Below are 22,223 nucleotides of genomic sequence, written 5' to 3' on the forward strand. Positions count from 1 at the left end.
TTTTAATGTGCTTCTTTGTCATAGAGGCTGTGGTGTTTGCAAGAAAAAAGCTTTCATAGGCTCATAGGAAGTGGCAGTATTAGGAGGTGTGGCCTTGTTGAAGTAGGTGTGGCATTGTTAGAGGAAGTATGTCACTGTGGTGGGCTCTGAGGTTTCAGATGCTCAAGCCAGGCCCAAAGTGGCACTCTCTTCCTGCTGTCTGTATATCCTAATGTAGAACTCTCAGGTAACTCTCCAGCACCATGTCTGCCTGTGTCCCACCATGCTTCCTCCATGATGACAATGGACTAAACCTCTGAACTTTAAGCCAGTCCCAACTAAATGCTTTTCTTTATAGAGTTGCTGTGGTCATGGTGTCTCTTCACAGCAATAGAAAACCTAACTAATACAAAAGATGGTTCCAGGGTCTGGGATATATCTGTGATAGGACAGACCATACTTTTGTTTGGAGGAATATGGAGCACTTCAGTACCTTAGACTGGAAAAGTTGTTGAATGCTTTAAACATGATTTAATGGGCACTACTAGTAGGGGCATAGAAGACAGCAGTGCTGAGGGTGATGTGAACTGTGAGGGCCCAGCGCTAGAGATTTCAGAGGAGAAGAGTAATAAATAGTATGTGACCTAGAGAACATTCTTGGAAATTTTGGCAAATAATGTGGCTGTTTTCTGCCCGTGTCCAAAAAAAATCTGCCTGAGGTAGATGAAGATTCCAGACAGTCAATGAGATACAGTTTAAGGTATCCCAGTATGGATCAACTGTCGACATAAAACACAAACCTGAAATTTCAACAAAATTGAAGAATGGGTGTCAGACAAACAAATCTCATGCAAACAGGTCCTGGAGAGAGCTAACACACTTTGTCATCTAGTCTGAGAAAGAAATCCCTGCTCAGAAGCTAGGTCACACCATGAACACATGGACCATGAAGGAACCTCCTTGACCACGGAGACTGAAGGACAGTGGGAATTTCTGCACTCTGGAGACATTGGACTTACAGGCTGTTTACTTTATCTTGGGCCAGTGGTACCTTCAGGAATAGCCATTCCATGTCCAACTCTGTCTCTAACCTGCCACCTCTGAGAAGAAAATCCTCATAGAAGCTGTGACCTTAGAACTAACATCTTGTGATCGCAAATAAAAGGCACTTAAGTTACCCAAGTGAGCTGAAAACCTGCTTCCAGAAATAAAAGAGTAAAGTGTCATCAGACAATGTTTTAGGCCTATAAAAAAGCTCTCCAAAAACATATATAAAAAAAAACCAAAAACAAGAAACTGCTTCTTCATTGGAACGTGGAAGTTTGGGTAACCTCAATCCATGTTCCTGTGCTGTGGGTCACTCATAATGGCTCCAGAATAAAGTATGTCTTGTTCCCTTTAGTATGAGAGCTCTGATTTTTACATCAGCAAGTAAAAATGACACGTGACCACTTTTATTTGTACAGATCTCTGTGAAAAGGTCTCATAACATAAAAATGATGGAAAATCTTTGATTCCCGGCAACACAGAGCTTTCTATTTGATACAGAAATTATCTAATTTTCCCTAGAGGCCACCAGTGCCCCCTCCCTCTCTTAAAGATTTGAACCTAGGCCTCCTCCTTCCAGAATTTCAGTTGTCTTCTGGTTGCACTTCATGAGGACGCCACAAGGTGGCACTATGATAAATAAGTGTCCATCCACATAGATCTAAAGAAAAATCTTGGAGCTGGTGAATTCTCCCTGGTAGAATTCTTGTCTGGCATGGATACAGCCAACAACAGAAATACTCAGGGATGGCAGTGTAACTCCTTAGCAGAGACTTTGCTTAGCTAGAATTTACAAAGACAGGGTTTAGATTCTCCATGCCACAAAATGAACACAATTTCTTAAAAATCCAGTTTGGCCAGGCATCAAGCTACATAATTTTATTGCAATGCCCACGATACATAAGAATGCAGATGTCCGTGAGTTCCAGGACAGCCTGATTTCTACCGCAGGTTTCAGGTCATGGAGGGCATAGTGAGGCTCTCTTTAAAAAAAAAAAATCAGTTACAGAACCTAAATACAGAATTTAATTATTCTGAAAATCCTGATAGGTGTAAGGGAAGACCGTGTCCTTCAGGTTTTCATTACAGGAACAAATACCTTAGAGCATTGCCTTATAAAGCAAAAGCACAGTTTTTCTAGTAGGACTGAAACCCCAGTCCTGGACCGTTTGACTCTGTTGCTTTTGATCTGTGGTGAGGCAGCATCCTTTGGTTTGAGTGAATGGTAGAGAAAAAGCAGCCCTCTCGTGGCTAGGGAGCATGGGCTAAAAGACACAGGCCTGGGTTCACTATATCGATCCCTTCAGAGGATCAACACCAAAGGCATAGGGCCTCCCACAAAGCCTTGCTTATCAAGACTTACCACCTCCCAATTGTGTTGCCTTGACAACAAAGATTCACCAAACATGTCATTGGAGAATGTTCAAGCTTTAGTCCAGAGCATATGCTAGAGACATGTACTCTGAGTGTCCGTATTATAAAACACCAGGTAGTTCTGGAGCCCCTGGGAATCACCAGCCTGTGGCAGGGACGGCAGGAGTGCATGGAAGCAGATGGAGATGCTGGCTCAGGACCTGACAGCTGTATGCAGAGCGCACAAGAGAGCAAGGGACTCCAGTGGCTGGAGGAGATTGGAGAACCCCCTGAAAGAATGGGATGTTGGAGAACCCACACTCGACTCCTGGAGAGAAATCTCGACAGTGAAGCACGATTAATAAAACTCAGGTTCAGAAACTGGGGTTCAACCTGAAGATCAAAACAGCAAAAGAGCCAGCCACTGGCTCTTACCTGAACCTCAGTCTGAAATGGCGATCCTGCTTCAGGAATCTCAGAATGAGAATGTGTGACTGAGACTTGTCTCCCCCAGCCTTATATGCCTCTCCAGGGCTGGGATTAAAGGTGTGCACCACTGGGATTAAAAGTGTGTGCCACTGTGGCTACTGGGATTAAAGGTGTATGTTACCATAACCTGGTCTATAAGGCTGACTAGTGGGTCTGTTTTACTCTCAGATCTTCAGGCAGTCTGTATTTATTAAAATACAACTGAAATGCCACCACACTACAGTTTGCAGAGTTCAGTCTGCACAAAGAGAGGAAACGATGAGCCTTTGAATGGAATGCAGATTTGGGGTCAACAGCAAACAGAACTGTCTTTTTTTTTTTTTTGGTTTTTGGAGACAGGGTTTCTCTGTAGCTTTGGAGCCTGTCCTGGAACTAGCTCTTGTAGAAAAGGCTGGTCTCAAACTGACAGAGATCTGCCTGCCTCTGCCTCCCGAGTGCTGGGATCAAAGGCGTGTGCCACCACCGCCCGGCCAGAACTGTCTTAATGTGTGTAGAGATTTGCCACACAGAACCTCTGTGGCAATGAACATTTAAGATACTTATCTGAAAACAACTCAAAAGGAAACAGCCTTGGTGCCCCCTAGTGGCCAGAATCAGGATTTGTTCCTCTGAGAGTCTCAACAACCTTCTCTTCTGGAGAGTGAGACAAAGACTAGGAACTTGAAGGGATGGTGTCAGTCTGAGCTTTATGAATGTTTTAAATCACTAGTTGTGACCGTTTCATGTTCACCCATTCCCAGGAAGTCTAGCTTCAACCTAGAAGCCTGTGTACACTCTCTGATGGGGAAAACTGAACCTGGGAGTGTACAATGCTAGAGGAGACACAATCACCTCCTCACACACACGTGGGTGTGTGCACTCATAGGAGCAAAGCTTCACTTTTATCCATGTTGTCCCTCCATGAAACTGAAAACAATGAATGCTTTCCAAAGGTCTGTATATCCGAAATACTTGAGTTCATCTGCGTAGAATTACATTCTCGGCTTCCTTAAATTATGGAATTCCTTTTGTCTTGACTGCAGAAATTTCAAAGCTAGAGCAAATGACATTGTAGAGGGAAATCATTTTCTCAATGGACCAGTTCCTTTCTCATGGTTCTGAGGTGTCTCACTCACAGCCTGGGGACACCGTCTGACACATTGCTTTAGCCCACAAACATTCCACCTTCCCACATGCCCACACTATTTTTAAGTAGTAGAACTACAGCAGAGAACTTCCACTGAAGCTACTCTTTTCCATTTCTTACTCTCACGGTCCCTCGGTAACTCTTGAGTGCTTGTGTTGTGACATATTAAAAATACGTTGTACAAGATGCTCAGTGAAATCACTACCTATCATCCCCATTAGTAAGTGAATCTCACAGAAGAGAGATAATAACCCAGTATTTAGGATTTGCTTGCAAATGTTTCTTCCCGCCATTGACACAATTCCGTGTTTTTATACAGTTAGAGTGCAGCTTTTTAATAAACCTTTTAGTTATTCTTTATGTCTTTCACAACTCACATGTCCATCCCATTCATTCCCCCATCCCTTCTGATCTGCTCTCTGCCCTTTCTCCCTATAAAATAAAGTAGAACAGAATTGCGATAAAAGAGAAAACAGGAGAAAATTCTCATGGTGGAAACCGTACTGTGACACAGTGAGTCACACAGTGCACAGGTTAGCCCATATATCTTTACTTGCAGGGCGTCATTGGTCTGGTTTGAGGTCTCTGGTTTCTGCTACACTGTCGATGCTGGCCCTCACTATGATTCCTCTTGTATGTCCTGTTGTTGCCCCATGTCATGGAGATCCTGCAGCTTTGGGTTTGCAGGACCGGCTGCTTCATGTCCTCCAGACTCCTCCAGAAGATCACAGATGGGGTGGGTGTTAGGGTGAGCCAACTCATAGCCCTGGTTCTGGGCCTGAGTGGTTGCAGGTTTGGTCAGTCTGCCAGTTCTCCCCTGTCCTCGCCTGTCCAGGGTGAGCTCTCTGGCTTGTCATGACTAGTTCACCCTATGCAGTAAGGAACAAGGGGCGGGACTGGTTCTCCTGCTTTCATGCTCCCAGGGTCGGCTCTCCCACACCTATACCAGCAAGGCCAGCTCTACTGTGCTGCCCAGGTGAGGTGAAGAGGCCACTCTCCGGGGGTACTGCAGCCGGTGAGGGTCATGGACAATTCTCCTGCCCTTATGACCTCAGGGTCAGCTCTCTCATCTTCCACAGGAGGTGAGGGCAGGGGTTAGGGGTAGAGGGCATCTCTCTGGCGAGCATGCTACCCTATGGAAGATGTGGGGCAGGGCTAAATCTCTCATGCTCATGTTTTAGGCTCTGTCGCCAGTGCCCCTGTCAACAGGATCATCTCTACTGTGCTGCCCAGGCAAGCTGCAGGGCCCATTTTCCTGAGTGCTGCATCTGGTAACCGGGAGGGTCAACTCTCCCTAGTGTTGTAGTCAGAGAGGGACGGGACCAACTCGTGCAGCCCTATCTTCTCGGCCTTTGGTGGTACAGGACCCAAGGACATCAACACAGTGCAGCAGGGTCGGGAACCCAGACATGGGTCTTGGCAGCAGCCCAGGCGCGGACATCACCTTGTGGCACTGGATTGGTCCTCGAGCAGGTAGCCCCTGGTTTTCACATGGGTATCCTTCTCCTGCTCAGTATTAATGGCACTGGTTAGGGTCCTGCTTTCTCCTCTCGAACCCAATTTTAAATCACGACATATCATGACCTAAATAAAACATTTCAATTATTTTTGAAAATGTACTTAATAACACATGAAAATTTAAGAGTATTTCCTAGAGCTATGATCCCTTTTCAGGACCCAGAAAGAGTGAAGGGCAATCTAGAAAGGCTTTACAAGAGGTAGGGTGTGAAAAAGGTCAGAATACGTGGTGTGAAAGTCTCAAAAATTGGGGAGGAAAAGGGATTGGGGATTGGTATGTACAGTAAAAAGATTGCTCTCCATCTGTTTTAGTATACTAGTGCTTCACATAATAATGCCAAAAGAGGAAATTGGTAGAACAGAAGATTGGAGAAAACATTTGTAGATCATATATCTAACAGTGTTAATCTCCCGAATTTGCAAGTCATTATATTGTTTACTGATTTTATTAAACTATGCATTTTTCTCTGCTTCCCTCCCTACCTTTCCCCTCCCCTTCAACCTTCTCCTATGGTCCCCATGCTCCAAATTTACTCAGGAGACCTTGTCTTTTTCTACTTCCCATGTGGATTAGATCCATGTATGTCTCTCTTAGGGTCCCCATTGTTGTCTAGGTTCTCTGAGATTGTGATTTGAAAACTGGTTTTCTTTGCTTTATGTTTAAAAACCACTTATGAGTGAGTACACATGATAATTGTCTTTCTGGGTCTGGATTACCTCACTCAATATGATGTTTTCTATCTCCATCCATTTGCCTGCACATTTCAAGATGTCATTATTCTTCTCTGCTGTGTAGTACTCCATTGTGTAAATGTATCACATTTTCCTTATTCATTCTTCAGTCAAGGGGCATTTAGGCTGTTTCCAGGTTCTGGCTATGACAAACAATGCTGCTATGAACATAGTTGAACACATGTCCTTGTGGTATGCTTGAGCATCATTTGGGTATATGCCCTAAAGTTGTATTTCTGGGTCTTGAGGAAGGTTGTTCCTAACATTTTGAGAAATTGCCATACTGATATCCAAAGGGGCTGTATCAGTTTTCACTCCCACCAGAAATGCAGGCGTGTTCCCATTACTCCACACCCTCTCCAGCATAAGTTGTCATCAGTGTTTCTGATCTTGGTCATTTTTACAGGTGTAATTTGGAATCTCAGAATTGTTTTGATTTCCATTTCTCTGATGCACACCATTGTATTTAGAGGATTGAGTGTGAAGAGGACTGCAGGTTTTCATGCAATTAGACACTCTGATTGGTAAAGATGCAAAAAAAGAGTGATGGATGATCAGATGACATGTGACACCAGCTGAACCTGTTGTCTCCCCTTGTGATCATAGTTGATCAGACCAGCAACCTCGGTTTTCAAATGGATGAGAGACTCTGCTACACATTTCTCTGAGACACACAAAAGGCCACCAAACACACGAACATCTATACAGTGTCACTTATCATTAGAGAATTGAATTTTCAACCGTCTTCGTATCAAAATTCTATGACCACAAAAAATAAATAAAACTCAAGAAACTCCAAAATGCAAGTGAATCTAAAGAGTTTAGCTTATGCAAAACAGCACAGATGTGGGCTACCAAAGTCAAGAGTGAAAGAAATGGGGAGCTTTTGCTTAAAGGAGAGAAGTACTTAGTTCTAATGCAAATGTGTTCTGTAGACCAAATGTATAGTACAGGGATTGTGACCATACTTACCAGTAATGCATATTATACCAGAAATTTTTTGAGAGACTATATGTGTATTACTGTCTTTTAGGCCCATATTTCTATATGGTATAGCAGTCAGGCTCTGGAGCCATAGTTGGCACCTGAGGTGGTCATGTAGCCTTCCAGACAGCCTGTCGCTACCCTAACAAAGAATCAGGATGTTGTTTTGCTTTTTCTTTGTAATTTGGAGGACGCCTGGGATAGAAATGCTAATTCAGGCCTACATGACAGAGCTAGCATACAGAACAGGAAAACATGACAGCAGGCATAGTAGATTTGGACTTGACCAGAGACCTGGTTACCTAGGAAACAGAATGCTAATGAATTTTCCCCTCAGTTTATGTTTTTGTATAAAGGCAGTTTGGAGAATAAATGAGAGGAATTTTTCAGGATGTGAACTCAAGATGTCATGAGGGATCACTGAGAATCTCCCTCTCGATAAAATCATGTGAGTTGTGTCTTTATTCCTATGTCTCTACACCGGTCCAGAGAGTTTATGTTGGGGCTGGCAGATGGACCCCAACACTGTCTCAAAAAGATAACTATATGATTAGATGGATGTAGTAATTAGTTCTGTTGAGATAATCATTTCACTATATTTACATACATTAAATCAAATCTCTATATCATTTAAATCTATATGCTTCTGTGTATCATTTATAGATCAACAGAACTGACAAGTAGAAAATTGATGGAGTATTCATTACCATTAGTCTACACATTGGGAGTGGCAAGTCTAGTGTTTCCCAACCAAAATCCAGAGAAACAGACAAAAGTAACTACAATGAAATGTATTAGTCCTATCTACATACTCTCCTTTCCCACAGCACCAATGTGAGGGTAATTTCTTACCCACTCCCATTTTACAGATTAAAATTGAGAGATGGAGATAATAAGGGTTGTACACATGCCTACACAGTCAGCAAATGAAAGGCCTTGAATTTGTATCCAGTACACTGTTCTGACTGTGGGAAAATGTCAGTAACTTGTTAAGTGACAGAATGAGTTGAGAAAAGAATGCATATTAAAAGTAACTATCAGAGTGTCAGTAAACTTGTATAAGTTTAGAGAAAAATAAGGTTGTGGCCTTGGCGAGAGGACACCATTGCAATGTGGGGAGAGAAGTCCTAGTGTAGTCTGTTGAGAGTCTCTGGAAAGTTCAGAATCTTAACAGAGAATGGACATATCTATTCTTGGTGTTTTATCTTCAAAAGGATTGGAGAGAGAGAGAGAGAGTGACAGAGAGACAGAGACAGAGCGAGAGGCAGACTACCTTACTTATTAGAGATGAGGAATCTGAAAGTATTAAAAAAAAAACTCATTTCTTTGAAACTGGAACAAGTTTCCAAGTTAATATAAAGGAACCATCTCTCATATCGTCCCAAATTTAACTTTGTCTGCAGGTGAGTTTTTCTCTCTAATCTCTTATTTCTTCAGAGTTGTTGCAATGCCTCCAGTAGAAGATGTGTTATAAGCATGTTAGTTTTTGTTTAGAATTAAGACAATTGTTTTGTCTTATGTCCTCAACTTCCCCTCTTAACTCCTCCAAGACCCATTCCCACCTTTCTACTGCCCAATATTGTTTTCTCTAGTATAGTTTCCCATAATAGTGGACTAGTGATATAATAGGCATACGTTGTGGCAAAAGAATCTGAATAATTCTTAGGGTTTTATTTTGATGGGAAGCTGCAGGTGACTGGAATTCTGGTGTGATGGAGCTTGATAATATAAAATGTGAGGATCTTTCTAGTCATTGAAGAGCCTAAGAATAAGGAAATAAAAATGTAGATTCCAGGAATAAGAATGTAGAAATAAAGAAATATACAGTTATAAGTCTAGGAGAATGAGAACAGACTCTCAACAGCTTTCTCAGCAGATCAAGGATCAGTCATTCACCGTGAGCTATTTTCTCAGATGCTTAAGAAGTCTCCATTAGCCTAGGTCATTTCATTTTACAACTGGCTGTTCTATTTACAAGGCCAGAGCTTCTCTCTGCAAACTGAGAATAGTGTCCTGGCCATCCTTGATGAACAAAAGATATAAACTGAGTTAACCGCTAAGAGACAGAGATACGTGATCTCTGGGTTAGGCACTGTCTCTGCTATGGGAAATTGGTACCATCCAAAGGGGAGGCACGGGGCTCCAGTATACACTACCTGTAGGTACCAGGAGAAACAGTAAACACAGTGCAAACACCTGGTTTAACTAATGAGCTCTGATAATGTAAGTTGTAAAGTATGGTAGTCTGTATCGGAGTTTTACCTTGAGATAGTATGAAAAGCTTTCTGCTATCTTCTAAGTTCCCAGTCTAAGAACCAATTAATTCTAATTTATTATCCTTCTGGGATTATTAGCAGTCCCTTTCTGCTGTTTTCTTGCAATTAGTGACTTTCGCTGTAATCTCCTCTGAAACATATTTCATGATAGCTGTCTAGTTACCCATTGACATTAGAACTCATTCCCCTCCTCAGGGTCTACATTGACTGACCCATGGACAAGATCATAAAAATTCCTTAGTTCAGAGCTAATGTTTGGTGCCCCTACTATAAAAAGTGGGTTCAGAAACAGACTTTTTGCCACAGCCTAACAAACACCATTTCCAGCTGAGGTCTCAGCTAGTTGAGAAGCTTCTGTGCGCCTTGGTGTTTTTTTTATTTTTTTTTATTTTTAAGTTTGCTTCTGGTTTTCCTGGGATCTGGTTTCTGGAATAAAGTTTGCTTCTGGTTTATTATACTTGGTGGTGTTCTCATCTTTGTGCAACCCCCCTGGACCCAAGAGTCATGACTGTGGCATGGATCCAACATTTTCTGATGAAGATATTAAAAGGCTGAAAAGTGCCCGAGCGACCATTAAACAACCTTGTTTACCTACCACAATCTACTATTGAGCTTAAAATGTTAGTTTTAAAAGCCTGTATTCATAGAATAGACAGCAAGCTAGCCTAGATTTACTCAAAGGTGTTATGAGAACTACCATTATAACCTTTTGAAAGAAGCAGTTTTTTTTTCAAAATATTTTTTTCTGGAAGAAAGTGGTGGAGCTCTGTTCTTAGAAGCTAGAACCCAAGGTATATTAGGGAAATTGTCTCTATCTTTGTTTATGTCCCTGAATTCTCTTTATAAGAAAATAATAGTTTTTTTTTAAGTTTAAAAACTGCTACCAATAAGATAGAAAAGCTGTCCTGCTCTATTTGTCAGGATAAGTTAACGATATAGCATACAAAGCTAATTTCCTATTGTCTTAGTATAATAAAAGCTTCTTTGTCATAAAACAATAAAACCTCAGTGTTACTACTCAAGTGGGTGGCTTTCTTCAAGGAAGGATGTGGTGGAGGTTGGAGGTAGCATCCTTTTGTGGCCTTGCCATTTCCCAGCTCCTATGATAAGGTCTTTGCTGGAAGTATGAAGGTATTGACTGTGTGGCTTTTAGAAGACCAATTTTGAAGAGGCACATGTCACTTCTACCCACATCCATTGGACAGAACTCAGTTACTTCATGTCATAGTTTTGATTCCGTAAAATGTTGAGCAGATTCAGGAGATGGCAGACACAGCCACTCACTGGGTATTCTAGTCTCTGGGGAACTGACAAACAATAGCTGGAGAGCAGTTATCTTGTGGGGTGGAGATGATGACAGATAAATACTAGATTTGGTAGCAAAGAAATAATGAGTCCTTACACAGTGGAGTGTGGGGTAAGAGTCTAGAGTCTCTTTTGCAGGACTCAGCCCCTACTAGGGAATTCTCTGCTCCCATTGCAGGGTGAGAGTGACTGCAGAAAATTGGAGCCATTCTCAGAAAATTCAGAATCTACTCTAAGTACCAGGCTATTTACAGAGCAGAGGGTCGAGGGAGATAGAAAATAAGCAAGGGGGAGTGAGAGAAGGAGAGAAGAGAAGAGAGAACGTCTATGTGAGGAGGTGCAGAGGGCAGGAGAAAAAACAGAAACCAAAGAGAATTTTTTTTTAAAAGGAGACTCAAAAAATGCAGTGAAATCTAACTGGGATCACTGCAATAATTGACATCTCATGGAGACAGAGATAGGGATACTGGAGGAGGCATACAATATGGGAATATCCTTTCAACCCGGCATTTGATTGGAGCAGCAGTAGTAAAACCCTTTTTGTTTTGGAGACAGAATCTCATTACATAACCCTGGTTTGCCTGGAATGCTCTACATACACCAGGGTAGCCTCAAACTCACCTGTCTGTCCTCTGCGTGCTGGGACTCAAAGTATGAGTCACCAAGACCTACAAGAAGCTATTTATGTTTGTTGAATTGACAGCTAAGCAATCCTAGAGGGTAAGATCTATACTTGCACGTCCCTCTCTGGGAACCCACGACAAGTGTCAGGGGAGTACTTTCTTTTTAGATGTGTGTGTGTGTGTGTGTGTGTGTGTGTGTGTGTGTGCATCTTGTGTGGAGACTAGAGGTTGACACTGGGATGTCTTCTCGGATCACTTCTTCACCTTATTTTTGGAGAGAGGGTCTCTTACTGAATCTGCAGCTCTCCATTTTTGCTGGACCGCCTGGCTAGCCAGGGCCCGGATCCACCTGTCTCTGTATGTCAGTGCTAGGGATCCAGGCACACACTGCCATGCTCAACTTTCATGTGTGTCCTGGAGATCTGACCTCAGACCCACATGCTCTCATTGCAAGTGCCTTACCCACTGAACTAGCTCTCCAGCCTACTCTTTGTGAATCCCTGCATTGTTTCCTTGAATTTGGTTTCTTTGTCATTACTCAGTTTGGTGCCCAGCTCACACTGGGAGGCTCACAGCAACCTTAAACTCCAGCTGTGGGAGGTTTGCTGCTCTCTTCTGGCTTCCGCAGGATCTGTGTGCCTGTGCAAATACCCCATCTGCCCACACAAATAATTAAAAATGAAATGAAATCTTCAAAACAGTAGAAAAGAGATGAAACATAGTCAATTCTTTAATGTAATCTGAAACAGCAGGGATATGTGTGTGTGTGTGTGTGTGTGTGAGAGAGAGAGAGAGAGAGAGAGACAGAGAGACAGAGACAGAGCGATAAACACAGAGACAGAGGGAGAGACAGAGACACAGAGAGAAATGGGATATAATTATAGTAACAAAAGAAAAAATTATTTTTTTGCTTTTCTCATTTTTACTGGAGACAGTTTCCTACACCTCTAGATCCTCTCCCTCTAAAGTCCCACAAACAGTTGTACATCTGTGCCCCAGGATCTAGCACTCTCAGAAAGCCATTAGCTAATGAGTCATATCCTTACATTCTGTAGGCAAAGCCCTTCTAGCTCCATTCAAATCTTTAAACACATTAAATAAGTATGAAAACGTTGTTTCTAGCTATTCAGTATGTCCACCCAACTTCCATGTTCTAGAATTTTCTGATTAATTACATGACAACATATCTTTCTAACAGCTTAAGTCTATGGAGAAAAATCTTTTTTCAGAGTTTCTATGATGTCAGTTCTTGGCTTTTCTCAGGGCGATCTTGTTTTCATGTGTGGAGGAACTAGAGGTCACTCATTAGCTATGATATTCCTAGACAAGAACCAAAAGGCCTCACTGTGAGTCATATGAGTACAGGGCCTAGATCCCAGTCACTCATCCCTGTATGCCTGAGAAACCTAGCTCAGGATTCTTCATATTAACATTAAAAATATGCAAACAAGAGGTCCACTGTTGTGTGGTTCAGGGCCTATTCCTTTTTTGTGGCCTCATAGCATCACCAGCCAGTGATTTGTTCTACGTCACAAAGCTGCCACAGTCTGAATCCTTAAGTCCTACAGTCATATATTCCAGAATATAATCTTATTGGCTTCTCCTCATCTAATCTTCCTAACTAGAAGCAGTTCGAAAGAAAACTGGGCTGTATTCTGCTTATAGAAGGGACCCAGTGGTAATAGAATAATAGGTTTATTGTTTCAATTGTCCCTTGTTCTCTTTGGTTTTTTACTTAAATGGTTATTTTTCAATATGAACTGCTCATACCTTCCTAAATAGCAAAGATGTTGGCAGGGGCAGAGATAAGACATTGTCTCCCTGCTGGCATGCTCACTAATCTGCCTTCTTCTGCTTTCCAGCTCCTTCTTGAAACCTGCCCAGGACCGTGTTCCACAGTTTCATTTCAAACTAGAGCAGGACCTGGCCCAGTGCCTTCATCCACTTTGACTACAATACAAGCTACAGTCTAACACTTTGTATGGCACAGTATTGACATTTGTGCCTAGAACTTCTAGAGCTATTGCCTATGGAATGAAGTCACTGCCCTCTGTCAAAGCGAGAAGGGGATCCCAAAATGACTCAAATTCAATCTACACCCAGCCTTATCTCAGGACAAACCACCATCAAATGAAGGTTTTCTGTATGCTTTATAATGAATTCATTTTTCCCAGCAAATATTTACTGAGGATCCATGTATCTAGTCTTGGAAATTACATGTCTGTAAATGTAACTATATTTCACTCACTATTTTCAGAGCTATGGGAAAGGCATGGTTCTAAGAACAGAAAGGAAAATGAGAAAGTATCATGAGTATAAAAGTCATTGAGGGAGCATACAGGGCAAGAAGAGATCTACTTCTCCCTGGGCAGCTAGGGAGGGATAGGAGGAGGCTTGGTTTAGGTCTCCTAGAGCAAGTGAGTTGAGCAAACCTTGAAATGTACCATTTGGTTTGAATATATTATCTTTACATCACATATGAGATTCTCTTAATGTAATATATATTCCTATTGTAATGAAACCAGTTATTTTATATAATGCCTGTGTATTAATAAGGTAAGATTCTAATTTCACATTAGAAATTTGAAAATAAGGACAGCAGGTAATATAGAATAAAAATGTGAAAATAAAGTATAGTAGCATCACATGAAATCACTGTAACTGGTATGTCAACACTTTTTTGGTTTTCTACATAATGACATAATGATTACAAAGCATTATCATCCATGTAATAAGCTCTGAATGTTTTGCTAACTTCTTTCATGTAATTATACTTCCTTGCCATTATTGTCAACAGTTGCATAGCATTGTAGAACAATTTATGCTTACTCATGTATCAATATTCTGTGATACATTTGTATTTCTACTATAAGATTTAGTTCCATCTTTATTGGGATCTACTTTACTCAGGAAACCGGTTGCTGTATTGCAACTTATGCAAGATTCACAGCCTTTCGTACCTATTGCCCACAAAATATCTTCATTTATATTTTTGTTAACAATAATGAAAATTGCTTTTCTCTCACAGACTCAACATTACGTACTTCTTTGAGAAGGAAAGAAGGGCTTTGGCAATAAAAGATAAAAGGGGGAAGTTAGGTTGTTATTTGATTTTTTTCTTGGTTTCCAACTTAGTGAAGTTATTTTTAATGACATCTATCATGTCTCCCTCTTAACCTTTTAGCCCATGCTAAAGACCGAAAGCAACATGATATTAAAATCCTGTTATAAACGCCAAACAAATATCACAGACAACTGACTACCACAAGTGGCAAATGCCATTTGGCTCCCTTCTTTGTTTCTCTAACTGTAAAAGCACGGATGTGTCTTTATTCCAGAGCTCAATTTAGAAACTACCAAGTTTTTGTTTTTGTTCTCTTATGTCTCCATAGAAAATGAATCCTGTCTAGTCATGTTCCTGCCCATCCCCACACTGCAGCATGCATCTTCCTCCATTTCTATACTAAGCTACCCTTTCTTGATGCCCTCTCTCTGAGCTATTCCCTCGGTGTTCTCTGCCACTTCAATTCCAAGGTCAAGAAGCAAAAACCTTGTAGGCTCTCTTCACTCCCTCAACCGCAGGAGCTGGGGCTGAAAGGTTCTCTCTCTCTCTCTCTCTCTCTCTCTCTCTCTCTCTCTCTCTCTCTCTCTCTCTCTCTCTCTCTCTCAATTAATTGTAAGGCATAATCTCCCACTGCCACCATCTCTCAAGCTGGCATTCTGTCCTTTCTCTATCACTGCCTCAAAGCCATGACTTCTCCACTCCCTATAAGAAACTGTTTGCTCAGAATGTCTTCTTTGTTCTCTCCCAGCCTAATTTTCTTCTTTACATCTTTCTCACAGACACCACAGCTTAAACACTTTGTGCTTTTATTTCTCTGCCTCCAAGTTTCTATCTACAGAGTGTCACTATTATGTTAGATTAAGAGTTGTGCTTTGCCATGAAATCATGAGGCTAAGGCTGCAGTCTCTCTGATGAGTTCTTTTCCTATCAGTTGTCCCTACAAGCTGAGGCAGTGTGGATCTGTGAGAAGGGACTCCTGGTGCTACCTTTGTTAAGAATAAGAGCAGCTCCGCCGACGCAAGAAATCCAATTAGGTCAAATCAAACCAAATCAAAATGCCCATCGTTTTATTAAGGATGACACTCTTGGGTGGCCGAGCGCATGACAGGGAGACTGGACAGGAGGGAGCCCATGCAGACCCAAAAAAAACCACATGTTCCTCCTCTAGGAGGCCCCTTAAATACCCTGTGGGACTGACCCCTCCCTGCGGGGGGCCAGAACCTTGCATGCTGGGATTTGGAGTCCAGAACAAAGCAACTTCCAGACCAGGGGCTGAGGGTATGCCCCCAACTTAACAGCGTTCATCTTCTCGACCCGCTCTCCACAGATCATTAATAGGAATCTAGTCTTTCTTTCCAAAGGATTGGAGGAAGCATTATACTAATTCAGTACCATTTTGGCTCAAAGTCTTGCTATTTAGGTGAAGTCTCATACTAAATTCCCCTGTTTTTTCATTGGTTCTGAGCTACAAAGCCTCCCGTTCTGTTCCACATCCACTTTCTCAATCTTTCTTCAGTCCTGATAATACATATACCTGGTGATAATGGGTATTTAAGAAGGAAGGGTTCTCAGAGAGAATACTATAAGGTGTAACCAGTAAAAATATCTGTGGGTAGGATGCCTTCTCTTTCTCCTTTTGGGGAGCTCCACTCCCTAACCTATCATACCTACAACTTCTTGGTCTCTCTCAGGTAGATGGACTTGAGGTGGATGGGCAGGTATGGGCAGCATGCTCTTTGATGGCACCGTGCTCACTCACATGGACCACTTAAAACCAAAGTATGTGCAATTCTTCACAAGAACCACTTTGGAGGAGAGCTTCATTTGAGAAATTGTTTAGATCAGGTTGTCCCATGGGAATTATTTTATTTGTAAAATGGTGTAGGACTATCCAACCCTTTTTGTGTGGCACTATCTTGTGGGCTTGGACCTGAGCTGTAGAAAAGAAAACTAACAAAGGAGCTCTTCACTGTGGGTGTGATGCTTTAACATGCTGCCTTACGTTAACTTTGAATTGTAAATCAAAAAATACCCTTTCTTCCTCTGTGTTGCTTTGATAAGGTTGCTTTATTATGGTGGCAGAGATGAAACTAGAACACCACCCTTCAAACAGATTCTCACCACAGGAACATTAAAAGCTTCACTCTGTCACCAGTAAGTCCAAATGACAAATAAGCTTCTGTGAGCACAAAGACAGCTGCCTGTCCCAGATCTCTTCAGTTCAGTCACCAATGCATGTTTCTGTCTGGGAATCCAGGCCAGCAATGGAAGGGATGAAGCTGAGCCCAGCAGCAGGAAAATTCAAATTAAAACTGCTTTGAGATTTTACCTTATCCCAGTCAGAATGGCTACAATTAAACAAACAAACAAATAGACAACAAATGTTGGCATGGATGTAGAAAAGGGAACACTTAGTCATTGCTGGTGGGAGTACAACTTGTGCAGTCAAGGAAATCCATGTGGTGTTCCACAGGAAGCTGGGATCTACTTCAATATCCAAACTATTTACTGCTCTTGGCCATATATCCAAAGGGACTCCATATCCTACCATAGGTATCCCCTGTCATTCATATTCATATTGCTCTATTCCACAATAGCCAGAAATTGGAAACAACCTAGATGCCCCTTCAAACTGATGAACTGCTAACAAAAATGTTGTAAATTTACACAACAGAATATTCTTTCAGCTATGTAGCAGGAGGGGGCTGATCCAGAACCATAAATAACCACACAGAAACTGAATTATTTAAATCCACTGCTTGGCCCATTTGCTCTAGCTTCTTATTGGCTAACTCTTACATCTAATTTAACCCATTTCTATTAATCTCTGTATCACCATGTGGCTGTGGCTTACTGGTAAGATTCAACAGCTATCTGGTCTCTGGTGGGGCACATGGCTTCTCTCTGACTCTGCTTTTATTTTTCCAGCATTCAACTAGTTTTCCCCACCTAGCTCTGTTCCCCTATAGCTTGCTATAGGCCAAAGCAGTTCCCTTTATTTATCAATGGTAATCTAACATACAGAGGGAAATCCCACATCACAGCTATTAAGAACATTGAAATTCTGAAACTTGCAAATAAATGTATAGATCTAGAAGCAATCATTTGAGTAGGGTAACTAAGGAAAGACAAGTGTTGCATGCTCTCTCTCATTTCTGGAGTTAGATTTGAATCTTCAGATACATGTGTTCATTTGGATTACCTGTACAGGTCAAAAATTAGTAAGAAGATAATATGTTGGAGCACTTCCAGAGCATGGAGATAGAATTTAGTGCTATAAAGGCTTGGTGGGGGAATATTAAAACAGGAAGGGTTTAAAATGGCCTTCGAATGCTCGGTCCTAGCTGGCTACATCTATAGCATATGCCTTCCTCCCAAGGCTCGGAGGACCATTGTGGAAGAGAAGGAGCGTAGTAAGACTCAGAAGGGGTGGAGAGATACAAGGGAAACAGTGTCTTCTAGATAGTACAGGGCAACTGCACATGTGAACTCAAAATGGTTGTGACATCACACATAAGAACTGCAAGTTTGGGGGCTGGAGAGATGGCTGGCTGCTCTTCCGAAGGACCAGGGTTCAATTCCCAGCACTCACATGGCAGCTCACAACTGTCTCTAACTCTAACATCGACACCCTCACACAAGCAAAACACCAATGCACAAAAAATAAATAATCTTTAACACAACAACCACAGGCCTGCAAGATCAGCCAGACCAAATACCATCATGGAATGGGATGTAAGCATGAAGCCCCACCCCTAGCCAAGAATCTAGTGGCAATTGATAGCTGCTCGAAAAAGGAAGTCAGTTTCTTTAAGGGTGTGGTCCATGATACATCTACATCTATCATACTTCACTGGAAGGCAACACATCCAGGAATGCATGGTCAGCACAAAGTGGGACTGATGTGTTGTAAAACTGAAATTTAAAAAGCATGAAATGAGAGGAAGAAAGAGGTCCTGTAGGAGATGGAGGAAGGAAGAAACAAGGGGTATAAATGATGCAGATATAGTATTCATGATAAAATTTCTTTTAAACTCTGCAAATTTTAAGTAAACAAAGAAAAGAAGTTGGAGTCCATGGGACTGGGGTAAGATGCAAAGGAAACAGTTGGGTGGCCAGGTCCTGGATTAGGGCAGATACCAAGATTCACTGAGAGCCCAACCCCCTACCCCTGTGTCTTGTCTGCGGGTCTTTGCCTCTGTTGTTCCCAGATTGCAGTGATACATAAGAGGAGGGGTGACCTACCCAGAATTCCTGATAAGTCCGTGGGCAGTGGCAGCCTGCAGAGACATAGGCAAAGTTGGAGTCTACTGCCCGCTCCTACCTTATCACTATAGCTTGTAATACTGAAGAAGCATAGGTAAGACCTTCAGAAACTGTGACTGCCTTCCCAGCCACATGGTTCTGCACTTTATCATAGTATCAATCCTGGTCCCCTTCTGTGGAGCAGCATAAAGTCCAATCAGAGTGGTGCTTTCCAGCAACTGTAATAATTTTGTAACTTTCCACAGGATGTACTACAAATGTAACGAACAAACCAATGAACAAATAGGGCCATTGGTAACAATTCAACTCAAGAACTTGGGTATCCAGTGACCTTTGACACTACACATTCTGGCCACTATGGTGGGAACTTCCAGTTAGTCTTCAGATTAATTTTCCCATGTTCTGCAAACAAAGCATCCGCACTTCTTCAGAACAGAGACTTATCACTCAGTTCTGCTGTAAAACTAAAGTGCCAACAACTTGTATCAGTGGTTCTCAACCTGTGAGTTGTGACCCACCATGGGGGATCAAATGACCCTTTCACAGAGGTAACATGTCAGATATCCTGAGTATCAGATATTACACTATGATTTATAACAGTAGCAAAATTGCAGTTATGAAGTAACAACAAAATAATTTTAGAGATAGGGTTCACTACAGCATGACAAGCCATAATAAGGGTCACAGCATTAGGAAGGTTGAGAACCATCACCTTATGCAGTGCTGAGGAGGTCGCCTCCATTGCTTCTGTAACCAACAAATCACAGGGATGTAGTTTGCCCCGTCACCAAGAATGTTTTTTTAATTTAACAGCTTATGTCTTTGGCAAGCATTTCTTCAGCCTCTGCAACGTGCTATCATTTTTCATATACTTAGTTGTGCTTTTAAGTACTTGTGCTACTCTGAGTTTACACTGTTCCAGAAAAAGGCCTTGGCTAGAAGGCCTTCAGACCATCCCTTCACTGCATATTCTATCGCTACTATCACTGAACAGTGATAGGTTTTACCTGCTCCACAGTTCAGGGATTTATATCTGACTAGCAATTGTCACACTAACTTTCTTCTCCCTAAGTGTCTGTTCAGGTTGTTTTTGCTACAGACCCCAGCTGTGGCTGTCAGACGTCCTAACTTCTAAAGTGAACAGACCCTGGTAGACAGGAGCCATGGTTCTTGGTCTGCCTCACCAGGGTCTTAGTTGAGCCAGAAGGCTCTTGAGTATGTTTGTCTAGTCCCAGACCTCATCTCCACAAAGTTAAGAAATGGGCAATTTTAGCAGAGTAGGGTATAAAGTCCTAAATAACTATAGATTGTTTATATTTTATTGGCAGAGGCTACTGGGGAAATTCAATGATGCTTCAGGTTTTATCCAATGAAAATAATTTTGCCTTTGTTTGACTCTTAAACTTGTAGGTGTACTTGCATGTTCTCCGACATTTTTCTAAACCTGGTAGACAACAGTAGGTGTGATGTAGGTGTGTCTTTCTATCCATCTGTTGATTTGATTTGTTAATAAAGAAACTGCCTTGGCCAGCCCTTAGGGGGTGGAGTAGACAGAACAGGAAGAAGGAAGTGAGGTAGATGGCTCAGTCAGATGCCACGCCTCTCCTAAGTTAGTCAGACCACCGTGCCTCTCCTCAGAGAGATGCCAGATGCGATGAAGCTAGCCACCAGGTCAGACATGCTGAATATTTCCCGGTAAGACATGGCTCGTGGTGTTACATAGATTATTAGATATGGGTTAGTCAAGATGTGAGTAAGAGGCTGAAAATAATGGGCCAGGCAGTGTTTTAAAAGAATACAATTTGTGTGTTGTTATTTCGGGGCATAAGCTAGCCTGTGGCCGGGAGCCGGGCAGCGGGAACGCAGCCCGCAGCTCCACACTACATAGGTGGGCATGGTATCATCTGTATTTTAACCAGTTTTTACAGTGGGGTGGACAGGATAACACTACCCCGTGAAAAATAGTAGGATTGTATGGGTAAACTTGGGGATGTACTCTAAAGGTCTATTGCTACCAATTCCATATGAATGTGTCCTGGTCCTGGGGCTTAGAAGGTAAAGAAATGCCAAAGGAAGCATTAGAAACCACAAAACAGCATGATAAGATCCAATTATTTATACCGCTCTTTCAGTTTAGAAAATCAATGTTGGGGATAACAGCATGAATACAGAACACTAACTTATTTGGTAAGGCATAACCCACAATCATTATGCATATACCATCTTGTGACTTATACTTTTTCTTATTTTAAGTCCTTCCTTACATGAGAAAGTTTCTCCGGACAGGACAGCTATCAGATATCTCTCATAGGAGGGGCTATACAACCAATAAAAACCTACAACGCTTCCAGTTTGTGTAGTTCTAGGTCTACAATGGAATTTGTGTAAATCTGGGTTCAACAGAGGTGACTATAGCTTTAAACATTGTAAGGCATAGATAAATTCTGGAAAAGTTGCTTTTATGTACACTTTGTCATTGGCCCTTTGTCATAGGGACTCCTGCTGGTCTCATCTGGCAAGTAGAGCAGCTAAATGACTGCTTGCTAAAAGAGAGCCAGTTTGGCTAAGATTTGGAGGGTTGTTATTATAGCCCCTGTTTCTTGCTATGCTCTTCTTGGCTATACTAATAGATATCAGAAATACTCCACATATTTATTAGACAGATTTATCACTACACTGCTAACCCAAGACAAAGTAATTTTAAAAACAAGTAACTCATTATTTACTTCCAAAAGCAGGTTGTCTTCATTAGTGCAGCCTTCTGGATTGCGTGATGGCAGTGGTAGGAATGTGTTGAGGAACAAGTGAATACATATTAGACAGGAAGCTAGGGACAGCTTGATGCAGCTGGACTTAGACTTTCATAAGAATACTTTTTAAAATCTGCTAAAGACCCTCTCCACATGAACTAGTGAATTCTTTCAAAGGACATCCCCCTTCACCTAATGGATACCCACGAAATCACCACTCTTTAAATGCCCATTAGCTCCGACTTCACCATAAGAGGGATTTCTAAGGGTTGTCCTCTGTCTTTCACATGCATGTTCAAAGATGAACTACTCAAGGAATGTGTTACTTATTATTTAAAGGAAAAATAAGCCTCCTTGAAGATCAGAAAAGTGTCGAGGGTGAGTTTTAGGAGAGGTCCACAAGTATTAGTATAAACCACCGCAGAGGGTGGAAGTAAGTCCATGTGGGTTAAAGCATTTGGGTAATCAAGTTACTATGTCACTTAAGCAGTGAGATAAAATTAACAAAAACGTTAAAGAGCAATTGTGCTTATTGAAAGACACTAAGAATATGCATAGAGAAGAAGCTGTGGAAAGCTAAGGACATAAGTAGCTCAGGATTGGTTCTATGGCAGGTTTGAAGGGTTTCCTCATCCTCCAATATAGCAAGCACAGATAAGGACCAAGCTTAATACCTTTAGGATTGTGCTTTCACTGCTGAGTAAACGTTTA

This window comes from Arvicola amphibius, chromosome X, assembly GCF_903992535.2.
Source record: "Arvicola amphibius chromosome X, mArvAmp1.2, whole genome shotgun sequence".
Taxonomy (NCBI): domain Eukaryota; kingdom Metazoa; phylum Chordata; class Mammalia; order Rodentia; family Cricetidae; genus Arvicola; species Arvicola amphibius.